At 35.9% G+C, this 13926-nt stretch overlaps 1 protein-coding gene across 1 annotated transcript in view; it reads left to right on the forward strand.

Moving 5' to 3' along the window:
• Positions 1 to 6850: 6850 nt before the first annotated feature.
• Positions 6851 to 13926, forward strand: part of Musk (muscle associated receptor tyrosine kinase) — a 115836-nt gene continuing 108760 nt past the window's right edge. The window contains exon 1 of the mRNA XM_033759098.1: positions 6851 to 6914. The gene's annotated coding sequence lies outside the window, so the exon portion shown is untranslated. The remainder of the gene's footprint in view (positions 6915 to 13926) is intronic.

Below are 13926 nucleotides of genomic sequence, written 5' to 3' on the forward strand. Positions count from 1 at the left end.
CAGGCAGGCAGGCAGGCAGCTGAAAAAAACCCCCTCTGGGGTCTTTGGGGCCTTCCTGGTCTGTTGTCGTGCAGGCCGGGGGCTCCCGCACAGGCCGGGAGCTCACGCGCACGCCGCCGGGTGATCCACATCTTCTTTATTCAATCTCCAACTGATGGGCAATTGGGCTGTTTCCAAATTTTTGTTATTACATACTGTGCTGCTATAAACATGGGTGAGCATATATCACTGTGATATGATTCTTTTAATTCTTTTGGAAAGATACCCGGTAGAAGGATAGCTGGGTGAAATGGAACCTCTAATCCTAGTTCTTTGAGGTATCTCCATATTGATTTCCATAGTGGTGGCACCAGTCTGCACTCCCACCAACAGTGGAGAAGGATTCCTTTCTCCCCACAACCCCGCCAACATTTGTTATTGGTTGATTTCTTGATAGCAGCCATTCTTTGGGGGATGAGGTGGAACTCAGTGTTGTTTTCATCTGCATCTCTTGAATAACCAGTGATGTGGAACACTTTTGCATATATTTATCTGTTGCTTTTACTTCTTTTCTGAGAAATGTCTCTTCATTTCAGATCTCCATTTTTTAATCAGGTCCTTATATTTGGGGGCCCTTTAGGAATCCATCTAATTAAAGAAGCAAAACACCTGTACACTGAAAACTACAGCACTCTGAAAAAAGAGTTCAAAGAGGATATTAAAAAAATGGAAAGATATTCCTGTTCCTGGGTAGGAAGATTCAACATAGTGAAAATGGCCATACTACCAAAACTACAATATAGATTCGATGCAATTCCGAGTGAAATTCCAACAGTATATTTCACAGAACTAAAAAAAAAAAAAAAATCCAAAAATTTATTTGGAACCCGAAGAGATCTAGAATAGCAAAGGCCGTCCTAGGCAACAGAGACGTGGCAGGAAGTATAATAATTCCCAATTTGAAACTATACCACAAAGCCACTGTGATCAATTGATATTCTGCTCCCCCAAATTTTTTATAAATAATAGATTTTTGCTTATTGATGTCTTATTTTCAATGATAAAATATTGACAAAAATAGTGCATGAGAAAGAATGGCTGCTATCATGAAACCAACCAGTACCAAATTCTGGTGGAGCTGTGGGGAAAGAGAAACCCTGCTCCACTGCTCTTGGGAGTGCAGACTGGTACAACCACTGCGGAAATCAGCATGGAGATGCCTCATAGAACTAGGATTGGAGGTCCCATTTGACCCAGCTATTCCCCTGCTGGGTATCTTCCCAAGAGAATTAAAAGCATCATAGCACGGTGATATATGCTTACCCGTGTTTACAGCGGCACAGTTTGAAGCAGATAAAATGTGGAAGCAACCCAATTGTACATCAACAGGAGACTGGATAAAGAAGATGTGTTTTGTTTTGTTATATAATGGAGTGCTACTTGGCCATAAAAAGTGAGAAATTAGAGACATTCATAGATAAATGGATGCACATCGAGGCCATACTCTTAAGTGAAAAAAATAGGACACATGTGTAAATGCCAAATAGTTTCTCTGGTGCAAGAAACTGTAAGTGTAAATAAAGACTAAAAGGTATAATAGATAATGTTAAATAGGAAGAAAAGTGGTAAAGGGGAAGGGAAAATGAGCAGAACAGGCGAAAGGAAAGAAGGGAATGTAATCAATATGACAAAATGAAAAATAATAGAAACAAAATCTTTGTAGATAGGGAGGGGTGGAGAGGTTGAAGGAAGGGCAGAGGAATGGGGAAAAACAAGAACCCAGATTGATTATGTAAAGATACAAATTTCCAACAATGAATGTCTTTATATTGTATACCTTAAATGTTTCCATAAAATTAATTTTAAAAAACAACAAAAACAAGTCACTATCTTTTATAGGGTAACCCTATACACACAAAGGTCATTCTCTAATCATTAGCTATAGCTGTTATTAAAGCAATTATTTCCATTCAAAAATGAACCTTTTTACTTGAAATTATCCTATATTTATGTCAAAATATACCCTTTCCTTATTTTTATAGTCATTATGGTACTGAACTCCAAATCAGTCCTTCCTGTGTGTTTTCAAACATTTGAGCCTTAATCTTTCAATTTCTCCCTGTTTGGAACGTCTATCTTCCTATCGTTATCACACAGGAATTCTCCTTTTTTTGCTATAAAATAAGATTTTAGCATGACTATTCCAATAAGCCAGTGCACTGACTTTCAGAATTGGAAAAACCTAAAATACCTTGTACAATTATTCATCTGTTAGCTCAACTGCTCCAGACCAAAAAAAGAAACCTGTACAGTTTTTACACTTGTATTATTAAGAGAGGCATATTAGAAATATTTCACCATGATTGTGATTTGTGACATTCTAAGAGTGATTCTATAAATTGCATTATACATACATATCTATTTTTTATGGACTGTATTATTAGGAACATAACTACAGTATACATTGGTAGGTCTAGAATACAAAGACATCAAAGAAATAGAATGTATTGGTATAAAGCATATTTACAATTCCCTTCTCATTTACATGCTCATGGAAGACGCTAGTGATCAAAAATGCCACTCCGGTCCTAAAATTGCTGCAGTGTAGGTTCTAACACAGTTTTCTGCGCAGTCATCTCAGCTGTCACTTGAGGTATTTCTTGTTTGCCTTTTCATGCCTCACTACCATTATATTGTCCTAAAGAATAGAATGTATTAAGATGTGATTTCAGATCAAGGGGAAGAATAAAATGTTATTTAACTGATGATGTGGCAATAATTGATATTTTTTTAAAAAGATGCTATATTTCTACTTTCTATTACATACTAAAAATAATCTGGATCTGTGGAAATTTTTAATGTTAACAATTAACTCCCAGATCATCTAGAAGAAAATATAAATAATTGTCATATTTTGGGGGATCCAGAGAGCTTTCATGAACATAAAAGCATGGGTCAGGGAGAGGGTAGAAGTAAAATGTATTCTAGATTATGCTATATCAAAGTTAAAAATTGTTTGGTTGTTTTTTTTTTTTTTAGTTACAAACGACAGATTCAACAAATGTTTGGGAAGTTTGGCAATGTATGAGTATATAACGCTAAAGGTTCTTAATATAAAAAGATAGTATACATTAAGAGGGAACAAATATCCTGAAGGAAAAATAGACAAAAAACAAATTCACATAATTTACAAAAGTATTAATGACAAAAACAAAAATCACAAGAGGTTAAATTTCACATTAATAACAAAATAACACTGGATAACTTTATATCAATCCTCATAGGTAAAAAATGGCAATGCGACAGAATGCACAGTGGTCTAGAGGCCAGCTTCTTACTCACTATGCCATACTGCCTTTTATGGGGGCGGATATCTGAAAGGAAATCTGAAAACAGATTAAAGCCTTCATAGATATTCATAGACTTTGACTCAGTTTTCTAATTCTATATTATGTGAAGGCTATAATCAAAGGACAACAAAAAATAATGAGATACAGGCATTTCATTTGTAACAGAAATTGAAAATACCAAACAGTGAATGATTACACGGATCATACCATACCTATATATTGCAATAAAATTTGTAACAATCATCGATGGCAGAAATGTACACAAAACCATTTGTATGTAGTGAGCTTCAAATTCTATTTAACATACATTTTCAAAATATAACATAAAGGCAGATGAGAATTTAATGTACAAATATAGTAATAATATGTTTTCTATTTTGGAATTACTGTTAAATAATTTTTATTCTTATTGCTCTCCTGCCTTGTGGTTGTACTCACCTTTTTTCTTCTGACAATGAACAGTTATAATAGAAAAAGGTTTAAAAGAAAATATGAAAGTACAAAGAGTGCCCAAAAGTCACATCGATTTGTTAGAGTATCCAAATATTCCTTAATCTAGAGAGACACGACCAACCTCTTTTAATCTGGCTATTGCCAAAGAGACATCTCAGTCACTTCACTCAGGAAGACAGAAATCCACAGAAAAGGTCTTCTTGGGTATATTTTGTAATAATACATCCAAGGCTATAAATTACAGCTGAGAATTTCTAGGACTTTTCCTAGTCAGGACAGTTTTACCTGGTTCTTGCCCCGAGCTAACCTAAAGCAACAAGTCTGGCCCATGGGTCACACACCCAGGCTTGGAACAAAGGGCCAGAAGCATGGTTGCTTTGCCTTCCCTAATCCTGGTGATTCCTTGGACATTACAAAAGCAAGTCTTATATCTGGGCTTATGTTTTTATTAAGTTAAATCTCCTGAGAGCATCAGAGTTGTGCAGAGACCACATTTATTTATCTTGCATCAGCTCAGAGATTGTTGTAAAAATAGACTATAAATAAATTGAGCAGGTCATACTGATTCAGTTGTTTAGTGCAATTCTCATAGTGTTATTTTGTATTTCTGAGCCACTGAATTGTTGAGGAGCTAATCTGAAGCTGTAAATTCTTTTTACCTGAAGTCGTAAATTTTTCAAAACTGGAAAATTCTTTCCTGGATAGCCTTACACTAAGTTACACACATCTGAGCCTTTATTTTCCAAGCATACTCATGGTAACTGTACTGCAACTACTCATACACAATGCTAGAAGATGCCATTATTGATTTGGTCGTATAAAAAAAGTAGTTTCATAATCTGTGTGTGCAAATAGCAGTAACTGCTAGGTAAGGAGAATGTATTTGTCTCTTTAAATCAATTACTTGACAACAAAAGGGGCCAGTTATTTGCGGAAGAAATCTTCAATGCTACTTTACATACAGTGTTGACCAAATATATTATGCTTTCATCTTCTGAAATGAAGACCCTGTAAAACAAATTGAGCTAAAACTAGTTAATGCAGAGATTGGTCAATTTTTTTGTGTATTTGTGTTAACTCTCTGTTAAAGTCATGTTAACTCTTCAGTTTTCCAGGCAACTTTAACACTTCTCATTCCTTAACTCCCTCCACTGGCAGTAGGGGACCATGCTGACCTCTCCCTCGCTCAAAGGACTTTGTATCCCTTCTGCCCACAAGAATGTAAACACCTGGATTTCCTCCAACTTCATTGGCAATTATTTCTTACTCTCTTTTGCTTCAACTCGCTCTTCTCCCTCAGTACAGCCTCAGAAGCAGGTATTATTGAGGCCTCAATCTTCATTTTTGTGCCATCTATGTTTTCCATGCTGATCTCTGTTGCCCTTTGAGTAAACAGTATCAACCACCAGAAAAAAACCAAATTTATTCTAAAGTCCAAACTTCATTTCTGATTTCTAACCCAAATCTGACCCTCTGAACACACGTTTTGGTTTAGATGTCAAATAGACACATCAAGCTTAACATACAAATCCAAATCATGAGTAAGACCTTTTACCTCCTTAAACTTTTTTTGTTGTCCAGCCTTCTGCCTGCTGGTGAAACACACCACATCCATCAAGTAAAGCAATCCAAACATCCGGGCATAATTTTTTCCTCCTCTTTCTGTCTCACCAAATCCTATAGCTGTAACACCCCAGAGGGGAAACAGCAATCCTTTTATAACCTAATCTTGGAAATGATAAACCAGTACTTCTGTAATCTGTTCTTTAGAAGTGAGCCATTAAATCCAGCTCACACTCCAGAAAAGAGGATTGCATTAGGAGGCTCCACCTTGGGGCTACTGTAGAGACTCCTACTGCATTCAACTACTTTTAGGGCAGCCTTGGCAAGGAGTTCTCTCATCCTTCTGCAGTGCTCCAAGTCCGGCCAAGTCCTCTCCTCACAAAGCCGTATGGCCTGGTGGACGCAGTTGTCAATGTTTCTTTTGGATTCTACTGCCTGGCTTGGGGCCCAGCAATGTTTCGCTGACCTGGATTGAGTTGTATAACTCTCAGCCATGGCCAGAATATACAAACAGTGGTGGTCACTGGAACTAAACTAAGAAATAGACTCGTTTCATGGATGCCTCTTTTGAAGATGTTATAGTTCAGTATTTTACCACTTTTCCACAGTGCTCTAAAAACACATCCATTGTTTTCAGAGAATACACAGTAGGAGTGTGGAACACTGACTATTGCAATAAAGAAGGAGGAAAGAGATAAACAGATAAAAATAGGGATGAATCCTGGTAAGGGCTCGGAAGATGATTTCCAGGCTGCTCTCTCTCCATAAGGCTTTAGGAAATTCTGAATGAGGATTAGGGTAGTAAGGTAGAAGAAGAGAAGATACAGGAAGAAGGCTTTTAGGGCTCTCATGTACCATTTACCAACTGTATTACACAAGGAACTAAACAAGGACATTCTGTACCACTGCCCCCAGGATCCCAAATGATACAAACTAAAGAAAGTTCAAATAGTAGTCACCTTTTTCCTGTATATGTAGTATCTCTGTGATTTCTTTCTATCAGTTTTTCTCCCAGTGAATTGGGTTAATACTATAATTTCCTTTTTTCTGTACCGAAACATAGACTTCAACCATGTAGCACTATGCAGCTCCAGTCTTTCTTTCTCTTCTGTGTTGACCGTACCTTCCCCTCCAAACATTCACTTCCATAAGCTGTAAAACACAATTCTGTCACATACTGCAAATCTGAAAGGAAAGAAAAAAAGTGGAGCATGAGAGTGTGAATCAAGAAAATCTCTTGCAATAATTTCACTTCTCTATCAAAAAAATTCATCTTCAAAGCCTAAAATTCTTAGAGGGAAAAGAAGATAGGGAATCATTTGTACAATTTTATCATAAAATAGATATTTAGGGCATGAGGGGGTTTTCTAGACAGGGGAAACAGATACAAAGACTCTAAAACAAGCTCAGTAATTTTGCATTATTGTGCAGATAATAATTCTGTCATAGAGTGCATTGTGACTTAAGAAAGTTGGGTGTACAGTAGGGCCTCTGAGTGAGAGCAGAGAAGACATCCTGAAGCCCAAAATAAAATCTCTCAGAAAAGAGAAAGCCAGGAAGATTATTAAGGTACAGAGGTTGTTGGGTAAAAATTGAAAGGGAAGGGGAACCCCAAATAAGCTTAATAAAAAGTGTGGAGTTCAGAAAAAGCATAATGATTTCAAAAAACTACAGTTATACCTGGAAGGAAAAGTGTAAGAAAGGAAAGATCAGAAAGGATAGGGGAGCAAAGATTTGCCATGAGAACCTATGTAGAATTTATTCCCAAAATCATGGAGAATCACAAAACATTCCAAGCAGAACAATAATGGCACCAAATTTACATGCTACATGGAGCTCTTTGATACTGGTGTGGAAAAATTATTGGCAGGAAGACCTATTAGTGAACTGGTCAGTGACCCTTTAAACTGAGGCACTATCAAAGAAGCCAGGTGCAAATTCAAAAAAAGCTTAAAGCAAAAAGAATTAGTATTGTCATATGTTCAGGAAAACTCAGGTAAAATAGATACAGAGATATTTATTAGCTTACCAAGTCTTTTTTTTTTTTAATTTGGCTTTTGGCAAATATGTTTGCCAGAACATATAAAGACTTTTCATAGTTAAATTTATTCATTCTTATGTAACTTTTAAGTTTTGTGTTGTATGTTAACCTTTCCAAACAATAGGATTTCATACATATTTTACATATATATATATGTTTTATATGCATGTTATTTTAGCGCATACTCTCCTGTTCTCTTCTAGTACTTCTGGTTGATCTGGAATTTTACTTTGGTAAATATATGGCATAGATGTACTTATTTTCTTTGGCTTATAGGTACTTTAAAGTATACAGTACAGTTACATTCATCATTGGGATCATGTACCTTTACATGACAGATCTTAGTTCTTATTTTTTCCCCATAACCCTGGCCTCCCTTCATCCCCCACCCTTGCCTATTAACAAAGACTTTGTTTCCATTTTTTTCTTTTCTCATATTTTTTCTTTTCTATTATTTCCTTTCCCCTACCCTTCCTACTTCCCCTATACCTTTATCCTTTCTCTTCCTATTTCACATTATCAGTTATACAATTTGGATCGTATTTACACTTTTAGTTTTCACATCAGAAAAACTAGTTACACATGTGTGTCATATTTATTTCACTTAAAAGTATGGCCTCAATACGCATCCATTTTCCTAGGAATGATTCTAGTTTCTCATTCTTTATGGCTCAGTAATACTCCATATAGAAAAGCCACATTGTCTTTATCCAGTCTCCAATTGATGGGCAATTGGGCTACTTCCAAGTTTTAGCTATTACAAACTGTGCTGCTATAAACATGGGTGTGCATATATCACCAGGGTATGATTATTTTAAATATTTTGGAAAGATACCCATAAAAGAGATAGCTGGGTGAAATGGAACCTCTAATCCTAGTTCTTTGAGGTATCTCCATATTGATTTCCATAGTGGTTGTACCAGTCTGCACTCCCACCAACAGTGGAGAAGGGTTCCTTACTCCCCATAACCCCAACAGCATTAGTTATTGGTGGATTTCTTGATAACAGCCATTCTTTCTGGGGTGATGTGGAATCTCAGTGTTTTCATCTGCATTGCTCAAATGACTAGTGATGCTGAACATTTTCTCATATGTTTATTTGCTACTTTTACTTGTTTGTCTGAGAAATGTCTGTTCATTTCAGATGCCCATTTTTTAATCAGGTCTTATATATTTGGGGGACCTGATTTTTTTTAAGTTCTTTATATATTCTAGATAATAGTCCTTTGAGGAGCAGCTGATAAAATATTTTTCCCACATTATAGGTTGTCTCTTATCTCTGTTGGTGGTTTCTCTTGCAGAGCAGAAGCTTTTGAACCAGTCAAGATCCTAGCTGTTAATTCTTTGTGCTAGTTCCTGTGCTATTGAGGATTTGTTCATAAAGTCTTTTCCTATGCCAGTGTCTTCAAGAGTTCTACCTAACTTATCTTCCAGCAAGCTTAGTGTTTCTATTTTAATATTTAGATCTTTAATCCACTTGGATTTTAGTTTAGTGTATGGTGAAAGATAAGGATCTAGTTTTCATCTCTGGCAGTTTGAAATCCACTTTTTCCAATACAATTTATTGCAGAGGCTATCTTTCCTTCACTAAGGATGATTGGCTCCTCTGTCAAAGATGAAGTAGCTGAGTACATCTGGAGTTGTTTCTGCATCTTCCAATCTATTCCACTGGTCCTTGGATCTTTTACTGTACCATTCTGTTTTTATCACAGTAGCTTTGTAGCGTAGTTTCAAGTTAAGGATTGTGATACCCCCTCTCATGCCTCTGTTGCCTAGAATTGCTTTTGTTCTTCTAGGTCTGTTCTGATTCCAAATGAATTTTTGGATTGCTTTACCTAGTTCAGTGAAATACGCAGTTGGAATTTCAATTGGGATTGCATTGAATCTCTATAGCAGTTTTGATAATATGGCCATTTTCACTATGTTGATTCTTCCTACTCAGGAGCAAGAGATATCTTTCCATTTTTTTATATCCTCTTCTAACTCTTTTTTCAGAGTGCTGTACTTTTTAGTGTAGAGGTCTTTTTCTTCCCTTGTTAAATTGATTCCTAGATACTTCTTTTTTGTGGGGATGCTATTGTGAATGAAATTGTTTCCATAATTTCTCTCTCAGTGACTCTTATTTGTGTACAAGAATACTATTGACTTTTGAGTGTTGACCTTGTATCCAGTTACTCTGCTGAAAGTTCAATTAAGTCTAGAAGTCTTTTGGTAGTATTTTTTTTTTTTTGAGTCTTCTATGTAGAGTATCATATTGTCAGCAAAAAATATGACAGTTTAACTTCTTCCTTTCTTATCTTTATTGCTTTAATTTCTTTCTCTTGTCTAATTGCTATAGCTAATGTCCAGAACTATATTGAGCAGGAGTAGTGATAGTGGATAACCTTGTCTTATTCCTGATTTAGTATGAAGGTTTTCAGTTTTTGGCCATTAATATGATGTTGGCTGTTGGTTTTTCATATATAGCCTTTATCAAGTTGAGATAAAGACCATCTATTCCAATTTTATGCAGGTTTTTTTTTATCATGAATGAGTGTTGAATTTTGTCAAATGCTTTTTCTGCATCTGTTGAGGGGATCAAATGTTTTTTGTCCTTGATTCTACTAATATAGTGTATTACATTTATTGATTTATGTATGTTGAACCATCCTTGCATACCTGGAATAAATACGTCTTGGTCTGGGTGTATGATATTCTTGATGACCCTCTATATTTTGTTTGCCAGTATCTTATTGAGGATTTTTGCATCTATGTTCATTAGTGAGATTGGCCTATAGTTGTCTTTTTTGGTTGTGTCTTTCCCTGGTTTTGGAATTAAATAAATAACTGCTTCCAGGAATGAATTTGGAAGTATTGCTTCCTTTTTGATTTCACTGAAAAGTTTAAAGAGTAGTGGCAATAGTTCTTCTGTGAATGTCTTGTAGAATTCAGAAGTGAAGCCATCAGGACCTGGGCATTCCTTTTTTGATAAATTTTTAATTACATTGTCAATTTCACTGATTATAATTGGGGTGTTTAGAATTTTTTATCTCCTTCATTCAACTTTGGTAATTCATAAGTATCTAGAAATCTCTCCATTTCCTGTTTTTTCCATTTAATAGAGTACAGGTTCTTGAAGTAGGTGTTGATGATCCTCTGGATTTCTGCTGGATCTGTTGTGATGTCACCTTTTTCTTTTCTAATTGAGTGGATATAAGCCTTTTCTTCCCTTTTTTTGGACAAGGTTGGCTAAGGGGTTATCAATTTTGTTTATTTTCAAAAGACCAACTCTTTAATTCATTGATTTTTTTATATCATTCTCTTAGTGTCCATTGCATTGATTTCTGCTCTGATCTGTGAATTTCCTCCCTCATATGAGCTTTGGGTTTTTCTTGCTCTTCTTTTTCTAGGAGCTTAAGATTCATCATTAGGTTGTTTATTGGAGTTTTCTTTGTTTTCCTAGTGTGGGCATTCACTGCTATGAATTTTCCACATAGAACTGCTTTCATTGTGTCCCATAGATTCCTGTACGTTGTATTGGCATTATTATTTATTATCATTTATTTGTAAAAATGGACTAATTTCTTCTTTAATTTCCTCTGTTACCCATTGATTGTTCAGGAGAATGTTGTTCAATTTCCATGTTTTTGTGAAGTTCTTGCAGTTTCCCATGCTTCAGCTTAATTGCACTATGGTGTGATAATATACATAGGATAACTTCAATTCCTTTGCATTTATTTAAACATGATCTATGAGCTAGTACATGGATAATTTTGGATAATGACCCATGTGCAACTAAAAAGAATGCATATTCTGATTTTGTGGGGTGGAATACCCTGTAGACACCTATTAAGTCCATTTGTTCAAAAGCTTGGTTAAGTTCTAGTATTTCATTGTTGATTCGTTCCTCTAGATTATCTGTCTATATGTGACAGTGGGGTATTTAGGTCCCCCACTGCAGTTGTATCAGTGCTTATTTGGTTTTTCATGTCCATTAATATTTGTTTTGTGCAGTTGGGGACGTTAATATTTGGTCCGTATAGATTTATGATTGTCATCTCTTCCTCTTGGATTATTCCCTTTTAAGTATGTAGTGGCTTTGTCTCTCTTAATTAACTTTGGTTTGAATTTTACTTTGTCTGCAAGTAAGATAGCTATCCCGGCTTTTTTCTGAGTTCCTGTTGCATGGAGAACTGTTTTCAATCCTTTTACTTTCAGTCTATGAGTTTCTTTCTGAACTAGGTGTCTTTCTTGTACACAACATATTGTTGGATTTTGCTTGTTAATCCATTCTGCCAGTCAGTTTCTTTTGACTGTTAATTAACATTGACAGTTATAACTGATATCTATTGACTAATCATTGTCATGATCTCACTATGTAGTTGAGACTGACCTGGAGCTCACTATGTAGCCAGGCTGGTCTCGAACTCACAGTGATTCTCCTGCCTCAGCCTCCCGAGTGCTGGGATTACAGGCATGCTCCACCATGCCCGGCTTTCCCCTTAGTTTCTTGCCTTGCCCAATTGATTTGCTCTGTTGCACCTCATGGTGTTGCGACCTTCATTGTCTTTTTCTAGGATATTGATTTTTTTTCAGTACCGGGGATTGAACTTGGGTCCTTGCGCTTGCAAGGCAGGCCACCGAACCACTGAGCTAAATCCCCAGCCCCCTCTAGGCTATTGTTTAGAATTATTTGTAGTGCTGGTTTGGTATTCATGAAGTTTCTCAGGTGTTCTTTGTCATAGAAGTATCTTATTTCCCCATCTATTTTATTTTATTTTATTATTTTTTGTGGTGCCAGGGATTGAACTTGGGAATTGCACTTGCCAGGCAGGTGGCAGATCCACTGAGCTAAATCCCCAGCCCTTTCCATCAATTTTAAAAGAGTTTTGCAGGATACATCAGTCTAGGTTGCAGGTTGTTTTCTTTTAGGGCTTGAAATACCTCACTCCAGGCTCTCCTGAACCTGAGGGTTTGTGTTGAAAAGTCTGCTGTGATTCTGATGGGCTTCCTTTGCATGTGATTTGTTTCTTTACTCTAACCACTTGTAGTATTTTGTTCTTCTGTTGGGTTTCTGGGATCTTGACTATTATATGTCTAGGTGTAGATTTTTTTTTTATTGTGGCTAGTTGCAGTCCTATATGCCTCACTTATCTGTATGTCAAATTCTTCCCCTCTGTTTGGGAAGTTTTCTGTCATTAATTCTGTGAACAGTTTTTTTTTTTTTAAGTGTCATTTGTATTTTCTCCTGCTACTTCATGGATTCTTATTGGTTTTATATTATTCTTTTTTTCATCATCTAGGAGTTGTTGAATTGATTTCTCATGATCATTTACTGGTTTTAAGAGATTTCTCTTTTCATGTTCACTGACTACAATCCTATCTTCTATATCTGAAATTTTATCTTCATATTCGTTCATTTTGCTGTGAATGCTTTCTGTAGAGTTTTTAATCTCCTGGATATTGTTTCATGGATTCCATTTCTTTCCTAGTTTGGGAATTCATGGTTTCCATTTCTTTCCTAAACAGGGCATTCATGGCTTCTATCATTATCCTGAACTCATCTATTTTTTTGTCTGTTTTTGTTCTAGAGTCTCTAATCATGTCTTTCATTATACTCACCAACTCTGTAGTTATCTGGGAAATTATTTCTGTTTGAATTTTTCTGATATAGCTGCTCTTTAAGTTTTCAGTCTCTAATGACTCAGAGATACTCTCATTTTCATAATATCAGGAAGAACAACAGATTAAATCAATCACAACCATTTACCCAAATGATACAATCAGAAGCACTGTAGCATCAAGCACAGCTCAGAAATTGATAATTTGTTGTAGCTATTAATCAATCACCTTTAACCATGTGAATTAAATAAAAACCAAGGACCTGCCAAAAATATTTTTATAGTGAATAAACTCTTCAATATAGCAACTTTACACTTCAAGAGGGGACTTAGAAGTAGTTGGGAGGAGAGCACTAGATAGGTAGAAGGATAGAAGGTTTCAAGTGAAGCCAGAGGATGCAGGATGATCACCCAAAATCTAGGAGACTTGAAGACAGGAGGGAAAGACAGAGTGCAAGAACAAAGTTAAGAATAGAACAACTTAACAGTAATAGAGAAGCTATAAATTGTTCTCACTTTCATTTGAAAATAATAATCAAGGGAAGGAAAAAGAGAGAAGAAAAGAAAAAAAGATGAAATCCTAATTAGGGCAGGAACAGTAATAAAAAGGGAGATGAAGAACAACGTGGAGGAGCAAGAGCTTGACTGGGAAAAAGAAAGAAAAACGGAAGAATTTGAAGAGTGGGAATAATGAAATTATATATTGTAATTCTGACAAAAAAAACTATGGATTGCTAGTTTTTGTCTTCACAAACTGCACTAGAAGCTGTTTAAAGAAATTGAATTGTAGATGAAATACCACTAAAAGTAGCTCTCTTTTAGTGTCTAGATCTCTAGCTTTAAGAACAATTGCCTGAATTAACTCTACACGTACAGGATTGATGTGAGTGCGAAGTACCAGTGGGAGAAGGAATATATTCTTCCTGTTAAGAAAAAACCC

Source organism: Fukomys damarensis, unplaced genomic scaffold (genome assembly GCF_012274545.1).
Source record: "Fukomys damarensis isolate Sample0158 unplaced genomic scaffold, DMR_v1.0_HiC HiC_scaffold_36, whole genome shotgun sequence".
NCBI lineage: Eukaryota > Metazoa > Chordata > Mammalia > Rodentia > Bathyergidae > Fukomys > Fukomys damarensis.